Raw genomic sequence first — 26,362 nt, forward strand, 5'->3', positions numbered from 1 at the left:
GGATTACAAATCCATCATGCGGTGGGCGCTAATGGGAGCAAGACCTGGGAAGGTAAAGCCACTCAGACAGAACGATGTAAGGCAGCCAGAGCCTCTGTGGCACATGCTCAGCCACCTTAGGACCCGAAGCAAATAAACTTCAGCAAGAACACTTACCCACAGACACCGCTGCCCATTAGCTCTCCTCTCCACACAGACAAGAAATGCAGCTCAGGGTCTCTCTTTGAGCTCTGAGGTTGTACTTATCCTGAAGGGATCGCATACTTAGTTGTTAAACATTGCTCCGTTTTAGAATATTATTTCCGACTTTCAGAGGGATGCTGTAGTGGTATTGTACTACAGAAGAGAGTGGCTGTTGATTTAAGAATTTTAAAGGAAAGGTAGATCTGGGCTGAATTGTGGGAACTGGAGAAGACCACACGGGAAACCAAAGCTGACAAAGCCAACTTAGATAGGAAAGGGGACAGGGTTCTGACACTCAAGTGACAGCAACTCAGATTACTGGCATGCTAATCCTGTTGAGATTTTAGGGCTGAAGAGATCAGGTTACTCCTCCTGCTTGTGTGGGAGGAGCAAAGATTAAACTGACCTAGACTTTTTGCATAAAATAAACGTTGATTTCCCTATTTCTTCAAAGGTCTGCTGCCAACTGCTTTAACTCTTACTCCAGTTAGATTCTTAACTTTAATTCTGATGGTAATAAATTCTTTATATTGCATATTTATTATTGGGAATGGCTCCCTGTACCCAAAAGGTAGTTAGAGAGTTCTAGCGTGCATGTCATAAACTATGCACTGCGTGATACAATTCAAATATTATACAACTCACTTACCTAAAGTGTTCAAATCAATAGATCCTATTTATAGATGTGTACACTAGCACCATGACCAGTGTAAGGCAATTTCATTTTACCCCAAACCCATAAACTATATCATTCATATGAAACTGATGATGACATGTGTGTCTCTTCACAATTAGCTTGGTTTGCCTGGTATAGTTGGAGCTAGTGTTTTGTTTGTCTCTACTGCATCAACACTGTCTGTGTGTGTGTGTGTGTGTGTGTGTGTGTGTGTGTGTGTGTGTAACACTCTGTTGTGTGAAAATCCTGTGTTTTCTTTATTTGCCTGCTGGTCCTTTAGATGTTTCCTTTTGTTGGTTATTATAAATAATGCTAATATAAACAAACACTCATACATAAGCTTTTATGTGGAAGTATGTTTCCATTCTCACGGATAGAGTAGAATTAGAGGCTTATACAGAAACTCAAGGTTTAGTCATGAGAAAAGCTAGATTCTTTTCCAAGTGACTGAAGCAGCATTGGAGGGGTGTAAATCTTCCCAGCTTCTGCCAACCTTTGTAATGATCTGACTTGTCTTTAGTCTTCAATGTGATGCACTCTGCTGGGGATTTACCAACCATTTGCATGTCTTAGAGGAGGTAATTTGATTTAACAGCTGGGTTGATTGGCATTTACCTGTAATCCTGGCACATGGGAGGCTGAGCCTTAGAGGGAGGGTACTGTGGCCTGGGCTGCTTAGTGAGCTCTAGGCTAGTCAAGGATACATAGCAAGATGCTGGGGGCAGACAGGTCTTGTCAACTTGACACACAGTAGGGTTCTGTGGGAGAGGCGGTACTCTTGGGCTGTAGAGTAACGGGAACACAGAAAGCAGCTTCCTCATGGTCTCTGCTTCCTCGAGGTTCCTGCCTTGAGGTTTTGCCTTGATCCCCTTCGGAGATGAAATGTTACCTTGAAATATACGATGAAATAAATCTTTTCTCCACAAGTTACTTTGGGTCATTGTATTTATTACAGTAACAGAAAGCAAACAAATAGATACATACCATCTCAAAATGTAATAAGTACATTAAAACATAAAATTAAATCAATGTATTTAATAATAAGTTTATTTAAGTGGTAATTTAAGTCGTAAAAGTCTCTGACCATCACAAGGGTGTGTCTGAGGGAGTCTCTGTAGCCACTTAATCTGAATACATGTCTCAAGCTCATTCCACAGGATCTTGACTGTTGTGCTGTAACCAAGTGTCAGTGCTCTAAAACACTTTTATCTTTTTCCCAGATCATCTTATCTCCTTTGGGCCCTTTGCTCCATATAAACTTTAGAATCAAACTGTTAATATCTACCAAAACAAACAAACAAACAAACAAACAGACAAAAGCAGCCAACAGTGTCACAGCAGTTGCAGAGAGCGTCTGTACAGGGAGGTGTTCCCTTACTAATATTTTGTCTAGAAATCCGTGACCATGTGACTTGTTCTCCATCTAGGCACTAAGTCCCTTAGTGGCCTTTCATAGTACTTTTGTTTGTTTGTGTTTCAGAGTCTGAGCTTAGATTTTTCTCATTCAATTTCTTACTAAGCATTTCATTTTTTTTTTCAAAACTGTCATAGATGGAATTGTTCTCTTCGTTTTTTCAAATTGTTCATTTGAAAGTATAAGGAAGTGTGATTGGCTTTACTGCATCGATCTTGCATCCTGCAACCCTGTGATTTCATTATTTGTTCTGATAACTTTTTAGTGGATTATTTAGACTTTTCTATAAAGAAGGTCATGTCCTTTGTGGATGGAGTGGCACTACAGCTCTCATTTCAATATGGATTGCTTTACTCATTCTTTACTGCTTAATTACCCACAGGCCTCTGCTACAAATGCCCAATAGAAGCAGCAAGATTAGGTATCTTTTCTTATTCCTGAGACAAAGAGAAGCATTCTATTTCACTATTATTTCATTATTATGCTCTTTGTGGCAGGGCTGGTTTTGTTATATATTTTCAGTTTTATTTTTCTTTCTGGATGGATTTCCTTGGTTTATTTGCATTTTAAATCACAGGGCACTGAGTTTCATCAAAATGACTTTTCCTTCTATATCTATTGAGATGATCATGTGGTTTGTGAGTTTTGTTTTTCATTTGGTTAACATGACTTTATATATACATATATATTTATATGTATATATCCGTGTACAATAGATAGATAGATAGATAGATAGATAGATAGATAGATAGATAGATAGATAGGTCAGAGGATGTTAAATCGTCCTTTCATTGCTGGGATGACTCCCATTTGGCTATCATGTACAATTCTTTTCTATGTAACTATAGACGTTTCAAAATTGTGTGTACTTTATCCAGTTATCCAGGGTGACCATGTCCCTGGCAGTACAATGGACACAAGAGAACGGTGAGCACTACATTGATGAGTCAGCATCTTGTATTCATTGCTATGTGTTGACACTGTTGGCTTGAACGCTAAGCATTACTGACAACACTTGATTTCCTTTAGCTTACTCCATCAAATGATAGTTGATTGCATCCTCATCAATCCATATTGCCAAAGCAAAAAGTCCAGCCAGCTCCTTGCTGTTGCATACCAGGTACTCTGTATACACACACACACACACACACACACACATATTACTTAACTGAGTGAGCTGTGGCTTTAGAACTAGGCTGTGAGATTGGGAAGCAATTGATCTATCAATCATGCCTGATATTCTGAGCACATAGATGTTCCATAGAGGTAGCTCAGGCTGGCCACAGATTGGCCAGTTGGAAAAGCCATTTCCAGAAGCTAGAAGATGAACAAAGACAGCATAAAGTATTCTGGACCACCCAGCCTTTTGAGAAGGAGTGTTATTGTGAAGAGGCAAGAAGAATGATGGGCAAGTTTGAAAGACAGCTTTACTTCAGCTATCAAGTGTGTGGGAGAATAGCTTTTCTGAGTCCTACATTCCTTGGGTGGGTCTCAACTGCTACAGTGATGTCACCTCATGCTCAAGTGACTGCCTCGTCTGTATCTCCTGGATGTACATAGATAGAAAATGCTTGGCACACAAAGCACATGGCTTACTTGCTTTCCCCCTTCTTAGGACAGGGTTTCATGGATCTGAGCATGGTCTCGAACTCACTATGAAGCTGCAGAAAACCCTGAACTTACGCTTCTCCTGACTCTGCCTCCTGTGCACAGGGATTGCAGGCAGGCATCAACAGCCCAGAGGTTTTAAGTCAGCTGGCGACAGAACCCAGGACTTCTTGCATTGGGACAGGCTCTCTACAGACAGAGCCGCAGTCACAGCCCAATAACTGGTTCTCAAATAAATGGATATAGCAAGGTGACTGATCCATTTGATGGATGACAATCTGAATCGTGATGGTTCTGACCAGACGAATCAAAGCAACATCCATGAAAACAGGCAAAGATTCCCATAAAATGTTTTTTTATTACATAACTATAGCTATCATGATGCTATTTTGAAGTATGTAGATTTAACAGAGCTATGACTTACCCAATCAGAATTTTTGGTCAGCACTGGCAGTATCATTTTCTACTTGATAGGCCAAGCTTGTCTTTCTTGTCTTCCACTCACCTTCTCGTTTTTACTGCTGGAAAACAATAACCGATTCCTATCCAATCCTTTAAAAAAAAAAAAAAGACTAGGAAAAAAACATTTTTTTCAAGGTTAAAACACAACACACACACATCAAGATCAAAGAAAGGACTTTTTTTTTTTTATCTCCAACTAGTTCATTGTGTTTTCCCAGTTCTAAGACACCTTCAATGATAATAGAGTCCCCAGGATTGTTAAAGGGCTATGACGAATAAAGGCAAAATGACTGCAATTTGGATTATGATTTTCAAAACATTAAAACATACATTCTAGAAGCAGGAAGTAGGGGCTGCTTGGTTTTCAGGCTTCAGTCCCTATCCCACTAGGAAATCAAATCGCATTTAAACCATCTGTTTAATGTGCTATGTGTTTCTGTGATGTCATGTCAAGATGACAATGAGGTACTTTCATGATAATACTGATGACAGGGGTACCCTTTAAATCTCTCTTGGATACTTATCCAATGAGGTTTCACTTGTGGGTAAATAGATGCCTGACTGTAACACGCAAACCAATAGCAATCATTCTCAGCCTTCAGAAACAAGGCTTCTTAGCTTTGTGGGGTTTCAGAGGAAATCACTTTAGTCTTTTAAACACTATAACTAAAAGGTGGAGCAGCAGTATTTCAGTTCCTGAGGAAAGGCGTGTGTGTGTGTGTGTGTGTGTGTGTGTTGTCTGGAAAGCCAGGGAAAGGTTAGCCTGAGGTTCCACTATAGTTTTCTCTGGTCTAAGTTCTTCTTGCTATGCTCTTGGCTGCATAGGGAAATGAATAGATGGAAAGATGCTTCTATTCTGGATTAATCCATCAGTTTAGAGAGCAGAACGAATCCATATTGGGTGTGCAGATACACATGTACAGTTTAGCAGAACAAACTAATTTGGTCTCATACACACACACACACACACACACACACACCTACTTCCCAACATATAGGAATATAAGTTTCTTTGACTTATATTCCTATATGTGACTATATAGCCTACATACTTATATTCCTATTTGTGACTATATAGCCTGTGACTATATAGCCTACATACACCCCAGAGTAGCAGCCACTTTTTGAGTTTAAGGCATCTAAAGTCGGGTGACATTTTGGAATGTCTGCCCCTCCCCCACTACCCAGTGTCAGAGATGGTCTAGTTAATCTTCTTTAAGGTCCTATTCACTTAATGGAAATGCTTAGCTGCATAATTGCTTTGAGTCCAGTGCTGTTCCAAATGGAAAATATAATAATCTAATGGTATTGTCTCTATAAGCGAATGAGAATTTCAGGAGTGGCTGTTGGTGCCACCCATGTGATCCAGAGAGGTTAATGCAGTTACAGTTATTTCACAGTCCATTAAGGAGCTTACGGTGACCTCACGACCTTTGAGCCAACAACACGGAATCCATTATCATCACAATGGAGGAGCTGTGGGTTCGGCTGACTTGACAATGGGCCGGGGGAAATCCCAAGTTAGTACTTAGTTTAAAAAAATGCACTTTTCTTTCTGCTTCTTGGGTATGGCTATTAATATGCCCTCCTGTAATTTGTAACATTAACATTGCTGAAGGTACGGAAAAGGACATTGAAATAAAGACGTCAGAACTGCTGACTTAGTTCGGTGAGCGCTGATCTTGGCGGTGTGTGGAGGTGGTAGATATCTAACGGGAAAATCAAGACGAAGAAAGTCAAGGAACTCAGTTAAATTAATGATACATTATCTCGGGTTGTGAAATTCATTTAGGCGAGTAATAGCTTTCCTCCATCACCGTTAAGGTTAGAATCCATCCTGGGATTTAAGATATGATTTAGAGAGAAACAAACACTTAGGAATACAATCAATCAAAACTACAATACGTGTTACCAAACTCTAAATTTTAAACACTATTCAGCTGGTATTTCCCCGTCAAGATTCACCATTCCACGAATGTGCTACATTTCAGACAGCTACCGTTCACCTTTCCTCTGTCTCGAGATGGAGTGACAGCCATATTTAAAGATGCATGGAGTGCACACAGTTAAAAAAAAATAAAGATTTTTATACAACTACTGATTGATTCACAAGTATTAATTAGTATTTTTGTCCTCTAAGATGAACTTGAGTGCAGAAGCCCTCTCTGGAGAAATAGCAAGTGTGGAAATTAAAATGAGATCTTGCCGTACTTTGCATCAAGAGAAGAGAGGAAGAAAGAAAGAAAGAAAGGAAGAAAGAAAGAAAGGAAGGAAGGAAGGAAGGAAGGAAGGAAGGAAGGAAGGAAGGAAGGAAGGAAGAAAGAAAGAAAGAAAGAAAGAAAGAAAGAAAGAAAGAAAGAAAGAAAGGAAGGAAGGAAGGAAGGAAGGAAGAAAGAAAGAAAGGAAGGAAGGAAAGAAGGAAGGAAGAAACCAGGTAGTTCTTATGCTAAAAATAAAGAAGATTGTTTATAATGTTTAAACTGTAAACACAGGCTATGAGAGAGTCATTTTATTCCCCAAACCCAAACGGAATCATTTTCAAATAATTCAAGGAAACCATTTACAGGTAATTAAAGAATGTAGCCGTACATTTCAGAGATAGTTCTCGCTGGGGGTCATTAGCACACGTCAGCTCATTTCAACATGCTAAGGAGCCGGTGCTTATTATAACCCCAATACTGTGCTCAGAACAGAAGCTGGGCTGGTTTTCCTGGCACACTGTGACTGGCTGGCATCCTTTCAGGACGCTGAGAAAACAGTAAGGAAGTTTCCCCTCATTCCAACAACGCAAAAGGAACCTCGCTCAAATGAGCAAACCTGGGCGCCGGCTGAGGGAGACCTAGGCTCTCTGAGGAAGATGATTTAAACAGAATGCTCCGTTTCATGCTTGCAGCTAGTACTAAATCTACCCCGGGAGGATATTTTAAAGCCGAAAGAATAGTATCACACTCACCATTAAGCCTGATACATATGCCTCACAAATATTTGTTTAATAAATAGTTACTTAATCGTATTTACTATCAGTGCCACCACTAAGCACTTATCTATCAGAATGTAACTCTGAGAAAAAAAGTATTATTTGGCATTTGAAGTTTAACACTAAAATTTTTTCGACTATTAGAACGAAACAGGTGCATATTTTAGGAAGTTACTTAATTTATTTCTGTAATTTGTTATATAATTCACAAAACACAAATGACACACTAAACTTGAGTTACTTGTGACAATTCACTAAAACTCGAGATATTCCAAAGATCTCTCTCTCTCTTTCTCTCCCTCCCTCCCTCCCTTCTTCCCTCCCTCCCTCAAATAGTTGCTTTAATAATCCACATAATTTTCTCCCTTGTGAGCATACTTTTCCTGATCAGGCAAAATTCCAGGCAAGAGCAGTGACTACAAAGGGTGAGAAATTGTCCAGTAAGAAAAACTAGCACAGTAAATGAATTAACGGGCTATGTGTTTTAAAGGGGAAAACATACAAGTAGTGACCATGGTCAGAGTGCTGTGAACCATCTGTGTTAAATGTTGACAAGGACCTGAACCACAATATGTAACTCTGTTACTTCTCAACATACAATATTAAAAAATCATTTAAAAAGACATTTAGACACTTAGATGCCAGACAGCAAAAGCCATGCGCCTCAATAGGGCTGGCTTCTTAACAGCATAAATGATATTTTATCACTGTCGTTGCTATTAGCTGATGTCACAAATTCTTGATACAATTGTTGCTTTTAAAAAACTTTCCTCAAATAATATTGCTACCCACCATGGCTTTTTCTTAGATCTATGTTTGAAAGGAATCCCTTTTCCTTGATAAAAATCTCTCTTTGTAAAAGAATTAATAATAGAAGAGGAAAAACTCTCAGAACTCTTAAAATATAAAACATGACTTATGGAAGATGTCTGGTTCCAGACTGGCACACAGGGGGCGAATTTGCTTTGCAAAGAGACGCCTCTGTTTGACTAAAGAGAAAGTTCCCAAGAAGCTGGCAGAAAGCGAGAACCTGTGAATGAAGCTTCCAAAGTGGGTCTCAGACTGCACTAGCCAAAAATAAACCGGTTCCTGGCTGAACGACGTAAGTGCAATTGTGAAATTGATATCCCTCCTTGGCCCGGTCCCAGACAATATGTTGCCTTTCGGGGGCTGATCAACGTGATGGATGTGATCTGGGAAAGCCAGGGAGGGTGCTTCTCCTTAATCAAACCCACTGTCCTACACACACACACACACACACACACACACACACACACTCAGGGTGGGGGGGGTGGGGGGAGAGAGAGAGAGGGGAATCATTGTGGATGAACTCACAAGATATTCAAAGCTCTCTTCTGGGTCTCTAGAAATCTGAGAGGCACAAACCAGAGGCCATGCACGGAGAAGTCTGAGACATAAGATGGCAGTAACTGAACAGCTTAGTTCCTGTCAACATGAAATTCAAAAGTCACTCTAATGTCATAGCAAACTTAGTAAACATATGCAGCTTGGCCTTTTGTTTTCTTCCAAAAAAAAAAAAAAAAAAAAAGAGGTTTTCAATATTCTCTCTGTTTAACAGTCATGACCAAGGTCTATTTCCCCCTTTTATTTTTCCTCATTGCTAGTGATGTTTCTAACATAGATTTTAGTGTTTTGATAATCTGTCATCAAAATAACATCCAAAGTCACAGAGGAAAAAAAAAAAAGTCAACTAAAAATCTCTTGGAAACCAACATTCAGCTTGTAGACCCTGGCTTAAGGAGAGCTGGGAATTCTAAACAGCAGCTTTCTGGGTCTAAAATCACTCAATTCAGACTCTTTTTCCCACTGCTACAAGTGAGAAGAGAAGAGCAGCATTCTCATTTCCTGAGGTAAAAATTCCTGACTCACAACGAAGTGGCTGGCCTTGCTGCTTTCTCCTGCTGCTATTGTAATGACTCAGACTAATTGTGTCTTAAAATTCAAAAGATTTCCAGATTGGCTAAGCCTCTTACACACACACACACACACACACACACACACACACACATTGTTGTCCTGTTCACACAAAATATGCAGGAGCCTGACCATCAGCTAATTACATCACAAGCAATCAGTGAACAAAGACTCTTCTTGCCTGTAGAACGAGCCCTGTTTCAAAGCCACTCCAAGAGGGGAAAGAAATTAGGCCCTTTCAGAGAAGGGATCTGGAGTTTGGGTTTTATTTAACTGTACATTCCATTTCAGCGCTGCTGTTGCCTTGATGTTGTGGGATGTTGGTGGCTGTTATTCCTCCAGCAGCTGTGTGGAAGGAACCCTGGGGCTTGAGGGGGTCCCGGAGCTCATCACGCGCACACTGCTGTGGGAGGACCCACAGCTCTTTGGTGAACTATTGTGATGTCAGTTTTACTCAAACCAGTGGAGCGCTTTGCTCTCCAAGAGGCTTTGATGATCTTAAATTTCTTTGAAGAGCGGACAACCTTAACCTGGAGGACGGACAGCAAACTTCCAGTGCTTTCTGCGCATGGAGATGAGATTATTAGACAGATGCAGATCAAAAGAATTCCCAAGGTGTTCGGCTGTAGCACAGAGAGAGACTTTGGGATTGGAGGTGTGAAGGCTGTGAGGATGATGTGAGGTGGTCTGTGAAGTGATGGGTAAATGCAGGAAGCCCAGCCTGGTGCTGGCAGTGACTGCATCTACCTGGTATGGGAGCAAATCCAACATTAGAGTTTTAAGTGAGCTCGATTTGAGAGGAGGAGAGTTCAACGACCGTTTAGATAAAGCATTCACTAAGAAGAAATGACTGGTACTGAAATTACTTCTGCCCCTTTCTTTAGGTTTTAATGATATTCCTGTTTATTTAATATAATAGTCATAATTTTGTGAGGAACTCATCTTAAAATCTTATTGGGGGGTATTACATAGGGAAAAAAATAACAGGACTACACCATTCCAGGAAACAGAGGTGGTTTTTGCATAAGACCAGATGGACTCAGATCAGGAAAGCTTGTGACTGGCTTATACGGCTGCCAGGCTATTTCTCTGGGGCAGAAGCTGAGAAGAGCCCTGGAGTCATTAGATCCTGGCAAGAAAAGAATAATCTCTGGAATGGTGGCTATTTTCTATGACTATACCTGGTTAGTTCTAACCAGGAATGCTGGTTAGTTAGTCTATTACTTTACTCTGATAACTAGCTTTGAAATTTTAAACTCTGCAAACTGATTATGACATCACATGCCTGGAATCCCAGCACCTAAGAGGGAGGCTGGTACCTGAGGACCTGGGTTTAAGGTTGTCCATAGCTACGTGACTAGTTGGAAACCAGCCTGGGCTACACAAAGCACTGTCTCAGAATAAGGAAAAAAAGAAAACGTTCGTGAAATTTCAAATTCCGGTTAATTAAGACTACAATTAAATTGGAATTTTAAGTATGTGGCTTCTATTGTCCACAGGACTGAAGATATGTTCCCTGTCTCTCCAATGGGTCACTCCAGAATCTGTTTGCTATTCTCAGAGATGCATTTAATTGCACTGAGTTAGGGAGAAAAATCTATTACTCTTTCTTCTTCCCTCTCTCCCTTTTGTTCTGGGACAGGTTTTCAACCTAGTCCAGTCTAACTTGTAACCCACTGAATAGCCCAGACTGGGTTTGAACTTGCAATGATCTTCCTGTCTCAGACTTAGTAAAATTATATATAATTATAACTCATAATCTATCCCACTGGAGGTTGGAAATCCAGAAATAAAAAAATTTCTAAATTATAATATTAATAACAATAAGATTTGTAATTATAATTTTAAGCATGTAATTTTAGTACATGCTTAACTATAAAGAGGGTAATCTATGATATATATATATGTATATATATATACACACACATACATATACACATACATACACACACACACACATGCATCCTAAACATTTGTTAAATACCATATTTATATAAGCATGAGTGCTTGTTTTTACCCCATAGACAGTGCTTGGTACACAACCTGACACAATCACCCTCAGCACCCTCAAGGACCCCGTTTTCCTTGCTTAGGTATCAGACTTTTCAAGAAAGCCCTTGTCTTTTGGGGCATCTTTCCTTCTAAAATACAGCATTGTCAAGGGTGGAAAGGGAAGAGTGTTTTTAGGAGGAAATTTGAAAAGCAATGACTTGTTGTGTCTGATGACAACTTGAAACACAAAACAAAGTCATTAGCTCCTTACAGTGACCCGGCTGACAATTTCAGGGGAAGGGAATGTCTACTTTTCTTTGTTAAAATGTAATCTATAATTCTTTGGGAATTTCATATATGTATACAATGAATTTTAATAACACATTTGCCCACATACCACCCCCTAACTCCTCCCAGATCCACCCTCTAACACCCTACTCCTTTCCAACCTCAAGACCTGTTTTTTAAGTGAACTGAAAACCTGTATTGCCCGTATACTCTTATCTGTGTAGCCGTGTCCTGGGGTATGTCTGACCTACCAGGAATCATCATATCCTTAAAGAAAACTCTTTTTCCTTCAGAAGCCATCAACTGTCAATAGCTGCTTGGTTAGGGGCCAGCACTTCTGGACCTCTGGCTGCGGCCTGGGACACAGAGGTAAGTCATATGCTGATTATCATGACAAATTTCACAGATTTGAAGCTTCAAACTATTTTATTTATTTTGGAAGAATGTTTTCACGGTAGCCTCGAAGTTAAGAACTAAGGAAATCTTACTCTGGTTTGTTTCTTTCCAGGTGTCTTTTTTTAATCTCATTTTTTTTAAAGTGCGCATTTAGAGCTACATTTAGAGGGTCTTGCTTCAGCTACTGTCAAGGAGGCTTGTTAGGAAGTGAGTAAATGTAATAAAAATGCAACTGCACTAAGTGTGTGTCAGCTAATTTGCATGTCTGTGGGTCCAAGTGTGGTGCTTGTAGGGAAACAGCTGTCTGCTCTCTGTTCACATAAGTATGAAGATGAGGTGCTTAGAAAGGTGAATCTCCATCAAAAAGAGCAAACCAGCGCTGGAAGGAGTTTCAGCATCAGCCTATGACTGTGCCAGGCACACAGCATTTACGTCAACACAGAAAGAGAATCTGCTTAGTAAGTTCATTAGATAAAAAGGGGTGCACAACATAGGGGGCACGGTACCTTTACTTTGTGTCTTTCAATTTCATAGACAATTATTTTATTCTAGAAAGGTCACAAATTTCTAAAACTAAATACAAATTTATTGACAAGAAAATGAACTCTGCAAGTCAATTAGCCCCCGCCTCTGTTGTAATGATAATAAATATTTGCACTGTGTACAATGTAAACTATAACACAAAGGATGTCCTAAATATTGAGGACAGCACAAATGACTTAGTCTTCTGTGTCATTCTATCTGATCCCCACAGCTTATATGAGTTTCCAAAACCAGATCTGATGGACTAGAGAGATGGCTCAGCCACTAAGAGAGATGACTGCCCTAGCAGAAGACCAGAGATATCTCTGTTTTCAGCACCCATGTTGGACATCTTAGAACCATCTCTAAATCCGGCTCTAGGTGATCCAATGTCTTCTTCCCAGACTCCAAGGGCACCTGTACTCAAGTGCACAAACCCACATTTTAAAAAAAAATATGTATATTAAAATATAATAAAAATAATCTCAAAAATAACAGATTTGAACATCTAAATTTTTAAATGTATCATTGAGTTCTATCTATTTTCTTCTATCTCTAAAATTTATGACAAAATGAAATTTAACCAACAATCTTTTTCTTAACATAAATAAATAATATGTAAATTTACTTGCTTTGGTTTTGTTTTTCGTTTTGTTTTGGTTTTGAGCCAAATCTTATCGAGAGCAAGTGACCCTTGAGCTCGCCATCTGGCATGACCTCCAGTTGCTGATCCCCATCCCCCACCTCCTGAACGCTGAGATTCCAGTTGCTGATCACCACATGCAGTTAGTTCTTGTCTTGATTCCATCTTTCATATAAGACATGTATTTCATATAAGAAAGAATGATTTAGCAGCAGCTCAGAATCCCTGCGTGGTGGCGAAACGGATCTTCCTATGATGTGTGCTTGCGTAAATGTAGTTATACTGTCGAATGTAAAGAGCCATTGTGATCGTGTCCCTGAGTCAAGCGTGTAAATACTTGTATAATGACCAAGTATTAATAGGAATGTCTGCAAGAACTTTGTACCTATGAGAACTGCTTTCTTTGTGACTGTCCCTCTTTATAAAGTTCCCGAGTCACACTCTAAGATTCTGACTCTGCTGGGGGTGGGGCATCTCTGGGTGTTCCAGCCACTATCTGACTCACATAGCTGAGCATGGCAAAGGTTGCCAAATTCTTATTTGTCCTTCACACGGAGTCCATATTGACTGCTTCAAAAACTCTTTGTATGAGCTATTATTTTCAAATTGTTTCCCAACTTATACTGAAATTGAAAATTGGACAGCTTTTCAATTGCTCTCGCATTCCAATTGATTACCAATACAGTTTTTCAGAATTAGGAATATCAGTCTGTTCTCTTCCTTGGCATCGTGTTGACTGTGTGGCTTTCATTTAAATATTGCAGCATGGTTTGTGGTAGACTCAGTGTTAAGATAACACACAGGCAATCAATTAGATTTATTATCTCTTCTCTGGGCTCTAGGGTGTGTATCACTGTCGGGGGTGGGAGGGACCAGGACATAATGCGGCCGTCACTTCAAGGTCCCCTAGGATTAGTACCAGGACCCAGCGTCCACTGAATTGGATGAGTCTCAAGGTTTGCAGCATGTTCTGTAGGTGGAGGTGGTTGTAATGAAGACATAGTTAATGTATCTCAGGAATAAATGCATTTTGATCAGGTTGGGTTATCAGATCAAGTCAATAAATATTTATTAAGAGATTGCTATGAAGACAACAGTAGGCTCAACTTTGAAGGGTGGGAAAGAAATGTATAGCACACCACAACTTAAATGCCCAGAAACTCCCCAAGGAATACTCAAAAAATGTCTCAGTGGAAAAGGAAAAGAAAATCCTTGAATGCATGGAAGGCATTTGTGAGTTCTTTACAACCAATCTGTGCTGTCCTCTGAGGTCATATGAGCATCAGCAATAGTCTTCGTTTCCTGATGAGACAAGAGAAGGGCAGGCTAGAGCTTTTCTCAAGCTCACACAGTGAGGCAGAGCTGAAATCTTCATTCTGAGTGGAATCTCAGGGCTTTGGGGTTAAACTGCCTGGGACCTGTTGGTGACATGCTAAGAGGAGCACAGTGCTCTGACAGGGCTCATCCTTGTAGCACAAGTACAGTTGCGATGTAATTAATTGGTATAAAGTTGCTAAAGTTTAAGTTGTCATAACACCCTGTCCTTCCTCTATCAGTTTGGGTTCTGTTGTGTTAGAATCGCATCTCACATCTGGACAGACCACACCAGGCCAATACAGTTCCATGTTCGAGAGGTTTATTGTGGGGAAAGTGGGCAAAGAGGATGACAGATAAGGGAGAAAAAAGAGGGGAAGGGGCAGAGGTCAGGAAGGGTCTGCCTTTTATTTGGGCAGTGATGTAACCACTCACAGGTAAGGGTGGGAGGTGAGCCAGGTGGATGCTGGGAATGTGGGAATGTAGGAATGTATGGCAATTGTCATGGCAACAGATGCAAGAGTCCCTGTGGCCTACAGGTGACGTCACGTCATCACTCGATTTGGACGGAGGTAACCTGTGACCGTAAAGCTGGTTCCTGATACCAACAGGTTCTTCCTGTGTATATGGGTCTAGAGTTCTGCTTTTATGTAACTGAAAGGAAACTACATATTCCTCTTTTGTCTGACAGCTCAATTAAAACTTAGTCAGACTTAAAAATATTTTTATTTTTAATGTGAATAGTTTATTTTACTTTATGTTTATGAATGTTTTGGCTGTTGAATCCTCTGGAACTAGGGTTGCAGAGGGTCAGGTCACCACCACATGATGCTAAGAATTGAAAGTAGGTCTTTTCAAGAGCAGCCAGTGTTTTTAGCCACTGAGCAATCTATTCAGGCCCTCTTATCAGATTTTAAAAGTCTCTAGAAGGTTGGGTTTTACAGTGAACATCCATGCACACACTCAGCACCTCAAGATTGTCTTTATGGTTATTTATATTTAAACTTTTCTTGCTTTGTCATAGATTCTACCTTCTAATGCATAAAATATTTTAAAGTAAATCAGAAGTGTAAGTGCTTAGGAACTCTATATTCTATAATATAAGGAGACTTTTAGCCAGTGTGACAACACAAGAGGAAAGGATTATGACATCAAACAAATAAGTTCAAGATTGTCTTAGGCATCAGCTAGCCGACACTCATGTAAGGCTGCGTTCTTCAGTTAGTCTGATTATGACAACAATCCCATACAGCATAAACACAGATGAAAGTGGCCCAGCTGAACAAAGTGGAGAGCCTGGAACCAGACACATGGCTCAGTGAAAAAGCTGTCTCCTAGAAATCCCAAAGTGCAGCCTGACCTTTGGCTCCTTTATTGGTTTTTTTTTTCCTATCATCCTTATCCACCCTTCCAACTCCCAACATTAGGTAGGAGAGAAGGAAGGTCAGAGAGAAATGGGGGTGTTGACCTTGTTAGACTATTTCCTGATAAGTAAGTAGTGGCATTAAGTTCCTTGGGGTCAAGTTTGATCTTCCTTGTCAGAATATCTCCAATGAGGAACAAGCAACCCAACAACCAGTGAACAGCAAAAAGCAATAGCAGCAACAGCAGCAACAGCAGCAACAGCCTCCTTTCTCAGTGCTCTGGAATTTATATACCCTCTAAAAAGTCCCCAGAATTCCAAACATAAGCTACCTTCACACCCCTGACAGAGCATGAGACAAGTCATAGCTGCTGTGGACTGAAGTGGAAATTCCTGGTTTCTTTGGAGACTCAGTTGTGTCACGTGGTATTTTTCTGGAAACTGTCTTATGAAAGGATATTTTTGCTGAAGCAGACACATGGGAAGATGTTTTGCTAAGAACAGATACGTGTTGTTTTTCTGGAGGCAGCCTGGAAAGGGGGCATGTAATGTTTTGCTAGAGCAGATGCCTGAGAGCACACATGATATTTGGAAGGACATAAATATAATAGCCCAAATGACTGTGGACAATGCTGAATGGTATTGGTACACCTTACCATTCTTTGTTGGTCATTGTTTGTTGTGACTTTAGAAAGAGAAACACACCAAAAAAACTTCTGATGGTGTTCAGACAGCTTCTTGCTCCTTCCACAGATTGACAGAGCCTTGAGGTTTCTTCTGGATCCACCTGCCCCATTGCTGATTTGTGAATGGTGTTTGTGAGTGACTGGAGCTGCTGTTGATTTGTGTGACCTGAACTGCTAATATCCTGGCAATACAAATTGGATTTGCTCCAAAGAAATATTTCTAAACAGGTCCACATCCTCCTTTGCTCTATTAACCGTTCTTTTCCACTAGCTCTGGGTAGTGGGCTACAGGGACATTAAAGTGTTTAAGAACCCTTATTAAATGTATGTTTTGAGAAATCTAAGCCTACAATGGGCAATCAGAAGCAGCCCCATATCCCACACTAGAGATTAAAACAAAAACATATTCCTATAACATAACTGGGTTTTTTTAAGAAGTCAAAACTCTCACTATAATGAAGGTCAAATCCAAGGTCATTTACAGGGTCATTTACAAGATGACCTACATAAGAGAAAATTATTTCCCCTGTTTTAATGTGCTTGTATTTTAGTGTGCTGTTCCTTTCCACCCCCTACCCCCTTCTTATCTCAGGATAGCCTTGGACTCACTATATAGTCAAAGATGAACTTGAACTTCTAATTCCCCAGCCTCTGCCCTCTGAGTGCTGAGGTGATAGGAATACACCTTCATGTTTCATTTCTATGGCACTGGAGAGAATAGCTGGAGCCTTGTGCATGCTAGACAAGCATGCTACCAACTGAACTACACCCCCGGCCTTAGCACAGTCTTTGTAGGATATATTTATTGTGGTTCTTAGTCACATGAAGTCAGGTGTGAAATTTTCTACTGATGGTATCATGTTGGCATTCAAAAAATTTAATTTCCTATTTTTGGATTAAGGCTGTTCAACCTGCAGATAAATAGCTGGGACAGTGTGGTAAATGCCTCATTAGGGTGCCTGTGACCTCAGCATTCTACACTCTGATGAAAACTCCATTCTCTCCATCTGATATTCTATTGCTTTGCAAGTTGCTCTTTACACTTAGCAATCAGGCTATTTCATGGTCTGTAAAGACTTCATAGTCTCTCATTCAATGACAGGCCATGATTACTTAATCTCTTAAGATGGATGTGTCTCTCATTTCTGTCTTTCTATTAAAGTGCTAGGTAGGCATTTCTTGTCTCCTTATTTCCTCTCATATGTTTGATATTTATGGAGGACAACCTCAAAAGTATGGGCTGGACAGATGGAGAAGGTGATCAGAGACATAGACTGATATTTTCTGACATGAGCACTATGGAGCACAAATCATGATCGTGAGTATGCTTTAGGCAGATTGAATTTGAGAAGCCTCTATAGACATAACTGAGATGTTTTGATGCCAGGGCCTGCGGGGAGAAGGCAGGAGTGTGAGGCTGACCTGGGGTAGTATTAAGGGTGATAAGAGTCTTCCCACAGTATAAGATTAAATTAACCAAGGGACTAAATGAGTGAAGAATGGGACCAAATTCCTCAAAATTTTAGAACATTCTAGAGGTGTTCCAACGTTCATAGCCTTGGCCACCAGGAAGACTGAGAAAGACACTACTATGGTCTGGATTGCCTTCCAAAGGCATCTACAAGGTTTGGTCATCCCTTGGTGGCATCATTTGAACATGGTAGAGTCTTTAAAAAGTGGGGTCTCATGAGAGGAAGGCCAATGATTGGGAGTAAGGTTTGAGAGGGGATCTGGAGACCTTTGCTTTTTCTCTTTGCCTCCTGGTAATCATGAAGTGAGCAGATATCTTCTGAAAGCCAAGGATTCACGACAAGGGCTGAACTCTCTAAGATGGTGAACGAAAATCCTTGCTGTAAGCTGATTTTCCTCTGGCATTTCATCATGACAGCAATTGTAACTAACATAGACCTTAAGAAGAAGAAAGGTCCAGGAGACTCTGATGTCTGAGAAGAGTTTAGAAGAAGCGTCTTCAAAACAGAGTCTCTGGCCCAAGTGGCCAATATTGCTGAGCTGCAAACTCAGATAAAGAGGATCGTTCATTTTTGAATTTGATATCAAAATCTTTACAAAGCTAAAAATATTTATTACATGTAGAAGTATCTACCTTATTATTATTTCAACTAATGTAAAAATTTGACCATCCCATTACCACAGGTGAAAAAAAGAAACAAATGTTTAATAATCAATGAAGATGAGGAACTCATGCTTTCCTATTTTTAGGCAGGCAATCTGCCAATATGAAACAAAATCGCCGTGCATACGACCATCAACCCAGACTTTATTCTAACAGGAAGTGCAAGTATAACTGGAAAATTCTTTCCAGCCGAGTAGTGCAGATTTCTCCTTTTAGTCTCTCTGCTTCCACTCAAAACTCCTTAAAGTCACTCCTCTTTCGTGGACTGGGATTTTAGTTTTATTTATTTATATTTTGTGTGCATGTGTGTATGACCTGAATGTATGTATATGCACTTTGTGTGTGCCTCATGCCAAAGAAGAAGGCATGGGATCCCTAGGAAGTAGAGTTGTACGAGGTTGTGGGCCATCCTGTGGGTGTTCGGACCTAACTTGGGTCTTCTGCAAGAGCAGCAAGTGCTCTTAACCTCCCAGCCATCCCTCCAATGCTCTGAACTGCTTTTTAAAAATTACTTATTTTTAATTAAATTATTTTATTTATTTACATTCTAAATGTTGCCTCCCCTTCCTGGTCTCCCCTCCCAAAGTTCTTCACCTCACTCCCCCACCTACTCTTTGCATCTGAGAGGACGCTCCCCAAAACTCCACCTCACCCCTTTCCCTGGAGTATCAAGTCTCTACAGGATTAAGAGCATCCTTTCCCACTGAGGCCAGACAAGAGAGTCCTCCACTACATATATGCAGGGCACCACAGTCGAGCCCGTGTATGCTCTTTGGTTTGTGGCTTAGTCTCTGGGAGCTCTGAGAAGTCTGAGGTAGTTAATACTGTTGGTCTTCCTATGTTGCCATCCCCTTCAGCTTCTTTAATCCTCCCCTAACTCTTCCATTGGGGTCCCCAACCCCAGTCCAATGGTTGGCTGTAAGTATCTACACCTGTCTCAGTCAGCTGCTGATAGAGCCTCTCAGAGGACAGCCATGCTAGGCTCCTGTCTGCAAGCACAACATGGCATCAGTAATAGCGTTAGAGTTTGATGCCTGCCCATGAATGGAGCCCTCTATCCACTCATTCACAGCCATTTATCACACAGGAAGAAGCATATTGTGTGTACTGTGCTATTCTGTGTGGTTTAAATAGTCTTTTTCTAGGTAATATCAGGAGCTTTAACTGTTATGACCCCAGAGCCTATTTTGACGGCTGGAGTTCCTTATTCTATATATAGAATGCTCAACATACCTTATTCCAGATAAACTTTGTAACAAAGCTAGTTTGGGTTTGTCAAATTCTAAAAGTAGTTTCTTGAGGTCCTTCATGAGATATCCTAATTTTTATGTGACAGTAAGGTGGAACGGTAACTTAGAATATTGAGCCTTTTGGTCCTCAAACTGATACTCATCTCTGCATTTATCCCCGTGTGAGCAATGTTCTCCAGTAAAATTCACAGTTGCCATGTCATTCACATTAGGGCTTGCAAGCCCTCTACTGCAGGCTCCATCACCATCTCCTGCCCTTGCTGGTCTTGAGATGCCGTCTCCTGTTATTTTTCCCTTGGTTGTCTTTCCTCTACTCACTTTGACTTCCTTGGTAATTCAGGAACCTGCAGCTCTTGTCCTGAGTCCCTATGTTGACATTTCCTGTTGCCTTTTGGAGAGCCTGCCAACACACACCTCACTTCCTCAAGTCTCTGCTTCGATGTCAACTTCCCAGGAGGCTTTGCTTGGCACTCCGATTTAAACAAACAAACACCAACCCTCCTCTTTTACTTCTCTTTTTCTTGTGTCCTGAACCATGGCTTTTCCCTGAGCATCTATTCCTACCTTTGTTATTACATATCAGGTTGCAAATTTATTTGCTTGCTGTATATCATCTCCAGATAGGATAAACACTTCTGAAATGTAGTGTTTTATCCACTTTTGGCAGAGCTCATACCACTGCGTGGCACTTGATATATATCTATTGAATGCCAAATGAGTGATTTTCTTAATATAACTATCTAAGTCTTGTTAACTTTTTATTAATTTCCAGCATTTTAATTACTTTATTCCTATTTTAAGTAGAACTATATTTTAATGTTATCAGACTTGTCATCAATGATATAAAAATATGACCTAGTTTTTTAACAAGCATTTCTTAATCAAATTCTAATTATCATAATAGATTTTGAGTTATTTTCCTGGAGTTACATAGAGACAATTACTTATTTTCTTTGCCCACATTTGTGGACTGTGCATCCTTTTAAACTCTTATTCCATTGTCTGGAACTTTCTCAAGAAAGCTAATAGACTACTTCAGAGTCACATCTGGGTACTTACACAACACATTTCCCAACAAAGAACCACTCAATTCAATCTCTTCCCACTGCAGTGTTGACTGTCAATCACACATCATGGATAGCCTTTGTCAGGTGCCTGCACTAGGTTGTCTTCTTTAGACATCCATGCTGTTACTGTCTCAAACAGTCTCACCATGATCCCACTGGAGATGGAAGGCATGTGGTCAGATATTAAAGTTTCTCTTTACGATGGCCACCATTACGTGTTTTCACATAACCAAATCACGTGGTTGCTGCTGCTGCCAGTAAGGTGGCATCTGCAGCTCTCTGGGAAGGGACTGCAAGTCACATAACTGAGCCTGCCACTCAGATGATGATTTCTATATCACCTGATATCACTATAAACATGCCTTTAATAAGTTAAAGCTATGTGTGAAATGGCTCTTCTATAACTGGCCTATCTCTATATCCCAGAGACGAAGCTGTGTGGGTGACTTTGTGGCTGATGGGCACTCTTGCATTTGTATATTCATTCACTGCCTGTGTCAGAGTTTCTTTTCCTATTACTGTGATAAACACTGACAACAGCAATTTAACAAGGGCTCACAGTGCCAGGGTATATAGTACGTCATGGTGGAGAAGCTACAGAAGCAGGAGCTTGAGGAAGTCAGGCACATTGTGTCCAAGGGCCAGAAGCAGAGAGTTCCTCCTCAGTTCACCTTCTCCACTTACAATGCTTAGGATCCCAGCCTCAGAAATGGTGCTGCCCATCATTAAAGTGGGGCTTTCCACATCAAATAGTGTAATCAAGGTCCTCACCCACAAGCGTGCTGTGGGGCTCTTCTTCCAGGTGATTCCAATTTGGCAAGTTCTCACCTGACACTAACCACCATAGGCTGTACTGTACTAGGGACCAAGAATCCACAGTACCTGCCTTTGTAGAGTTTATGGCCTTGTGTGTGAACCAGTCGTTTGAAGTGAATTATTCAGTTGTAACTGAAATAAGAAATAAGGTATCAGCATAATTAGAGAAATGAAGAGAAGGGGTCTGGGCAGCAGTGAAGGGATGTAGGAAACTCTAAACAATGCCCTGAGTAGAGTGGGGGAACAGTGCATTTCATAAATTAGACTAGTGTGGGTATGCAGAAAACAGCAAATCAAAGAGTAGTTAGCGATAATGATGGGGGGTCAAACAGAGCTAGGTAACCATAGAGATTTTTGCAAAAGTTTGAACACTTGGTCTGTTTTTAGAATCATAGAAGACTTCACATAAATAATTTTAATTATATGATCAGGAAAGATTGGAGTAGAGAAAATCTTTATGATGATCAGTGATCGAATGGATAGATTCATTTATGTATGTCAGTGCAAGACTGGGGGTACTGGCAGTGAAGTGGACTGAGAGAGCTAGATTTGGTCATCAGAAAGACAGGGATGAGGGAAAATGTATCAAGGAGAAAATATCTGTAAAGCTGGGTATTTGATGAAGCAATGGGTTAAAAATAATAGAGAGGGGGATTATGGGGGAGGCCATGTGTCTAATTCCAAACTGTTTATCCATGAAGTGACTGTAAGATAATCAGGTCAAAGCATCACATGACACATGTATGTAGAGCTCAGAGCGGGGCAGCTAGAGGAACCAGTTTGAGAGTCTTCAGAACATATGAAACTTGTTAATTCCTTTCATCAACATTTCAACCTTCTTGAGTCTTTCTCTATTAAGAGACTAGGTTTTTGTGTGCACACTTGGCATCTATTTTCTTCATTCTTTGCCTTCCAGCCAAACTTCCTAGAAATAGAGATCCCTGAAGAATTTTCTTCCTGCTTTACATTTTTGCAAGAAACTTCACAGTCAACATTGAGAAAGACTCTGTTCACTACTCTAAGATTTTTCTTGCTGGTAAATATTTTTCAAGGCTGCTAGAGAAATTGTAAATGTATCTCTTTTATTAACTTCAATGATGCCCTCAAGCTTTTGCTCCCATCTGGGCCTTCCTTTATTGATGTAAAACAGCACAGGGCCCTAATGGGCTTCTTTTCTTCTCAGATGAATTCTCTACCGAGGACATCTTATTGTTACAGATAGATAGATAGATAGATAGATAAATATTATTGTTCATAAACAAGCAAAAGGATAGTGGCAAACCAATATGCCATTCCTGTAGCTGGGAAAACGGAAGTAGCATCATGTGAGGAACTCAGAGGACAAAGAATCCCAAGGTACACCAATGGATGTCTGCTTTCAATGACAACTCATTTGTTCTTACTTGAAAACAGCCACTTGTAGAACTTTCATTTACTCTGGTATCAAACCACTCTAGTCTGACTTCCAACTGCCCCCATGCCACTCCTGCTCCTGCATGTTCTAGTTAACAGTAGTATCTCGACTTTGCAGCATCCCTAGGATGCACATGCTCAGATGCCCTGGGTACTAGAAACGAGCATGGCGGTCCTCTGGATAATAAAATGTAAGCAAGATCCTTCTAGATTAATATAAAAGGATACATTTTTATCTTTTCTTCCTGTCATAAATAAATATTAGCCTAATATCTGGAGGTACGGAAGTATCATGGTCAGAAGGCAACAAGAGTAAAAATTTAAGAAAGTCGAAATATAAATTTAGTTTTTCCAGTAGCTAAATCTACAATCAGATAGTAGCAATCTTATTATTATTTGAGATAACTGTATTCCTATTTTTGTAGCCAATGATCAAATATACCTTACTTGTGGCTAAACACATGTTTTAGCCACAATAGATTTGATACCAATGAATAGAATTCATCACTTTACACTTGCGATATAACATAGTCAGTAAATTGCTGCGCAAGCATTAGAATTGGGTTCAGTTACCATGACCTATGTCAAAAGGCTGGGCATGGTGGTGTGTGCGTATAATCCCATCTCTAGGAATCAGAAAGAAACAGGGGTGTGGGGCTGGTTTATCAGCTAGCCTAGACTAAGAGATAAGCTCCAGCCTTGTGAGAGAGCCTGTCTCGGCAATCAAGATGGACATTGCCTAAGGGAAACCACTGTTCTCTGTGCCCCCTTTCTCTCTCTCCTTCTCTCCCTCCTTTCCCTCCCCCCATCCCTCCTCCTTACCTCCTTCTCTCTCTTCTACACACACACACACACACACACACACAGGCAAAGCATGCATGCACAAATATATACACCTCAATACAAATGAACAAACACATACAAAATGAAACTTTTTGAACAAATGAGACACTTTTGCATGTTCCTATGTGTTATAAATGACATGTATGTGCCACATTCTCAAAACTTCATTCTATAAGCCCTGTTACTGACCCCTGCCAGGTCTCCTCTCTGATTATTTATTACCTCATGCTTGGTCTAGGTAACATGTTCCTTCTATAACTGCTAGTGCAGTCTTTGTGCCATCTTGTGTCTGCCATGACTCCGCCTCTCCTGCCTCTCATTCCGGAGCCCCTTGCATAGCTCGAGTTACCCAGGACACGAGAAACAGCTAAAGTCTCAGGTACGCAATGCCCCCCCCCCTGTAATCGTCTATCATTTCACAATCTTTTCTCCCAAACGCTTCGTTTTAATCAAATTGTCCCCTTGACCTAAATATATCTACCACATACACTTGCTCAGTATTAAATTCAACCTTATCCTCTCCCAGTCCTCAAATCCTTCTCATTTCCCAAGATTCAGCTCAAATCCCAGTTCCTCTGCTGTGGCTTGCCCATGCACCATGGCCTGGCCTTGTCTTTCTTTCCTCTCAAATCCAGCTTTTAATATTAGTGTGATTTTCATCTTCCATTACACCTACAGAGTGGAGTCCAGCCACCTTGAACTAATCAGCCATTCTCCAAACAAACTTTTATCGTAGTCCAGGCTATTTTTGCGGGCTAAAGCACTGCTGTCCCTTTCCCCTTCCTAGAAATGTTTCACATCGATGGATACACATTTCAAAGTCTTCTTCATTTTGTCTGTCTTTAATTTGAGCCCATGGCAAGCGCTTCTCCCTGCACAGTTTGTTGACTATGCTATTTATTTTGTCAAATTTTTACACTATTTTTTTTTTAGAAAGACCTACCACGATTCCAACTTTAGAGTGTGTGTATGGCATCCTCAATCATAATTCATCAGCGCAGAACTTTCTGATCATCTCAGCTAAACCTCTCGTTAATCAAAGAAATAATAAGCCTTCAGACAGACTTACACAGAGTCACAGCGTTCAGTCAGGGCCCAGTCCTGTGTCAGTGCTCAGAATAGAAAGATGAATGAGAGACAGCCTCATCCTACAGTGAGCTAGGAATTTAGTCAAGATGTCAGATATATTTAATGAATAAATCACAGGTCTATATTTGGGGAAGAAAGTCATCATGACAAGCACACTGTACCGTATATTTTCTAACACTGCCACAATGCAGAAGATGAATTCCACTTAGAGAGACAACTATAGAGAACGTTTAAATGCTAGCAAGTAAATTAATTTCTTACGAATTTAAAATAAAAAAGAGATGACCCCTAAATATGAGACATCAAGCAAGCTAACTTAAATCAAACTGCATGTATATTGGTCTGCTGCTGTTGTTTGATATTATGTATTGACCTTGGGTTTCTGAGCTTCTGAAATTCACTTCCCGAAGCCTGGGGCCTCAGGCTCACACCACTTCATCCCACTTAAGCAACGTTGGAGATCAAATCCAGGGCTTCCTGAAACCTCGGCAAAGACTCTCCCAACCCATGTACTTCCTGGCCTCTACAACAAAGTTTTGATTGTTACAAACATCCTCATTTTTATGTAAACACAAATTTAAGCAGATTAAGCAACTACATAGTATTTTATTTAATGTGAATAAATTTACTGTTGGTGTTTTGAGACCAGTAAGGAAATATTCCTTCTTCATTCCCAGATTGCCAGGTTTCAGTTCCTGTTGCTTTATTTTGCAAGAGAGGTCATAACAAAAATGCGTATGGATCCTTGAGTTATTTGGTGGAGCCAGTGTCAGATTGTTTTCCAGACTAGATTGGTAGATTGGTAGGATTGTTAATAAAGACACAGTTCTGGGGGAGGACCACTTCTTTCCTATTCAGATATAGAGAGTGGGCCACAGACATTCAAATCAAATTTCTATTTCAAGGACTTCTTTCTTTGATACCTTCTACTTAAAGGTCCACTATATTTCTTTGTAACAAAGCATACTATGTATATACAATATGTTATTTTTTCTTTTATTGAAAACAGATTCTTTAGTCACATCATATATTCTGATGACAGTTTTTCCTCCCTCTATTCCTCCCAGTTCCTCTCCACCTTCCCTCCCTTCTGACTCCACTCCCTTTATGTCTCTAAAAGAACTGGCTTCTAAGGATAATAATAAAATAAAACAAAAGCTATCACATCGAAGTTGGACAAGACAGAAAAACAAAAAGAGCCCAAGAGAAGGCACAAGAATCAGAGATCCACTGGCTTGCACACACATGGGGAATCCCATAAAAACATTAGATTAAAAGGCATAATATCATA

The 26,362-nt window shown here is 40.2% G+C and overlaps 3 long non-coding RNA genes across 7 annotated transcripts in view; 2 read left to right on the forward strand and 1 right to left on the reverse strand.

The window, feature by feature from the left end:
* Positions 1-25,125, reverse strand: Gm39732. 2 transcript variants are annotated; one of them, XR_865837.1, is made up of 4 exons: positions 25,052-25,125; positions 4,306-4,433; positions 1,564-1,748; positions 1-263 (listed from the first exon to the last, which is right to left on the reverse strand). It is a non-coding gene; the product is annotated as a predicted gene, 39732 (long non-coding RNA). The 2 variants fall into 2 exon arrangements; XR_865836.1 differs by lacking the exon at positions 1-263 and having other exon boundaries at positions 809-1,748.
* 1700023G09Rik lies at positions 9,451-13,080 on the forward strand. Of its 4 annotated transcripts, none has more exons than XR_373818.4 (5): positions 9,451-10,108; positions 11,829-11,904; positions 12,044-12,138; positions 12,256-12,389; positions 12,686-12,907. It is a non-coding gene; the product is annotated as an RIKEN cDNA 1700023G09 gene (long non-coding RNA). The 4 variants fall into 4 exon arrangements; XR_373819.4 differs by having other exon boundaries at positions 9,451-9,910; XR_373821.4 differs by having other exon boundaries at positions 9,451-9,870.
* Positions 24,191-26,362, forward strand: part of Gm39731 — a 4,619-nt gene continuing 2,447 nt past the window's right edge. Inside the window, exon 1 of the long non-coding RNA XR_865833.2 lies at positions 24,191-24,361. This is a non-coding gene — a long non-coding RNA (predicted gene, 39731). The remainder of the gene's footprint in view (positions 24,362-26,362) is intronic.

The sequence above is a fragment of the Mus musculus genome, chromosome 1 (assembly GCF_000001635.26).
Source record: "Mus musculus strain C57BL/6J chromosome 1, GRCm38.p6 C57BL/6J".
NCBI classification, from domain to species: domain Eukaryota; kingdom Metazoa; phylum Chordata; class Mammalia; order Rodentia; family Muridae; genus Mus; species Mus musculus.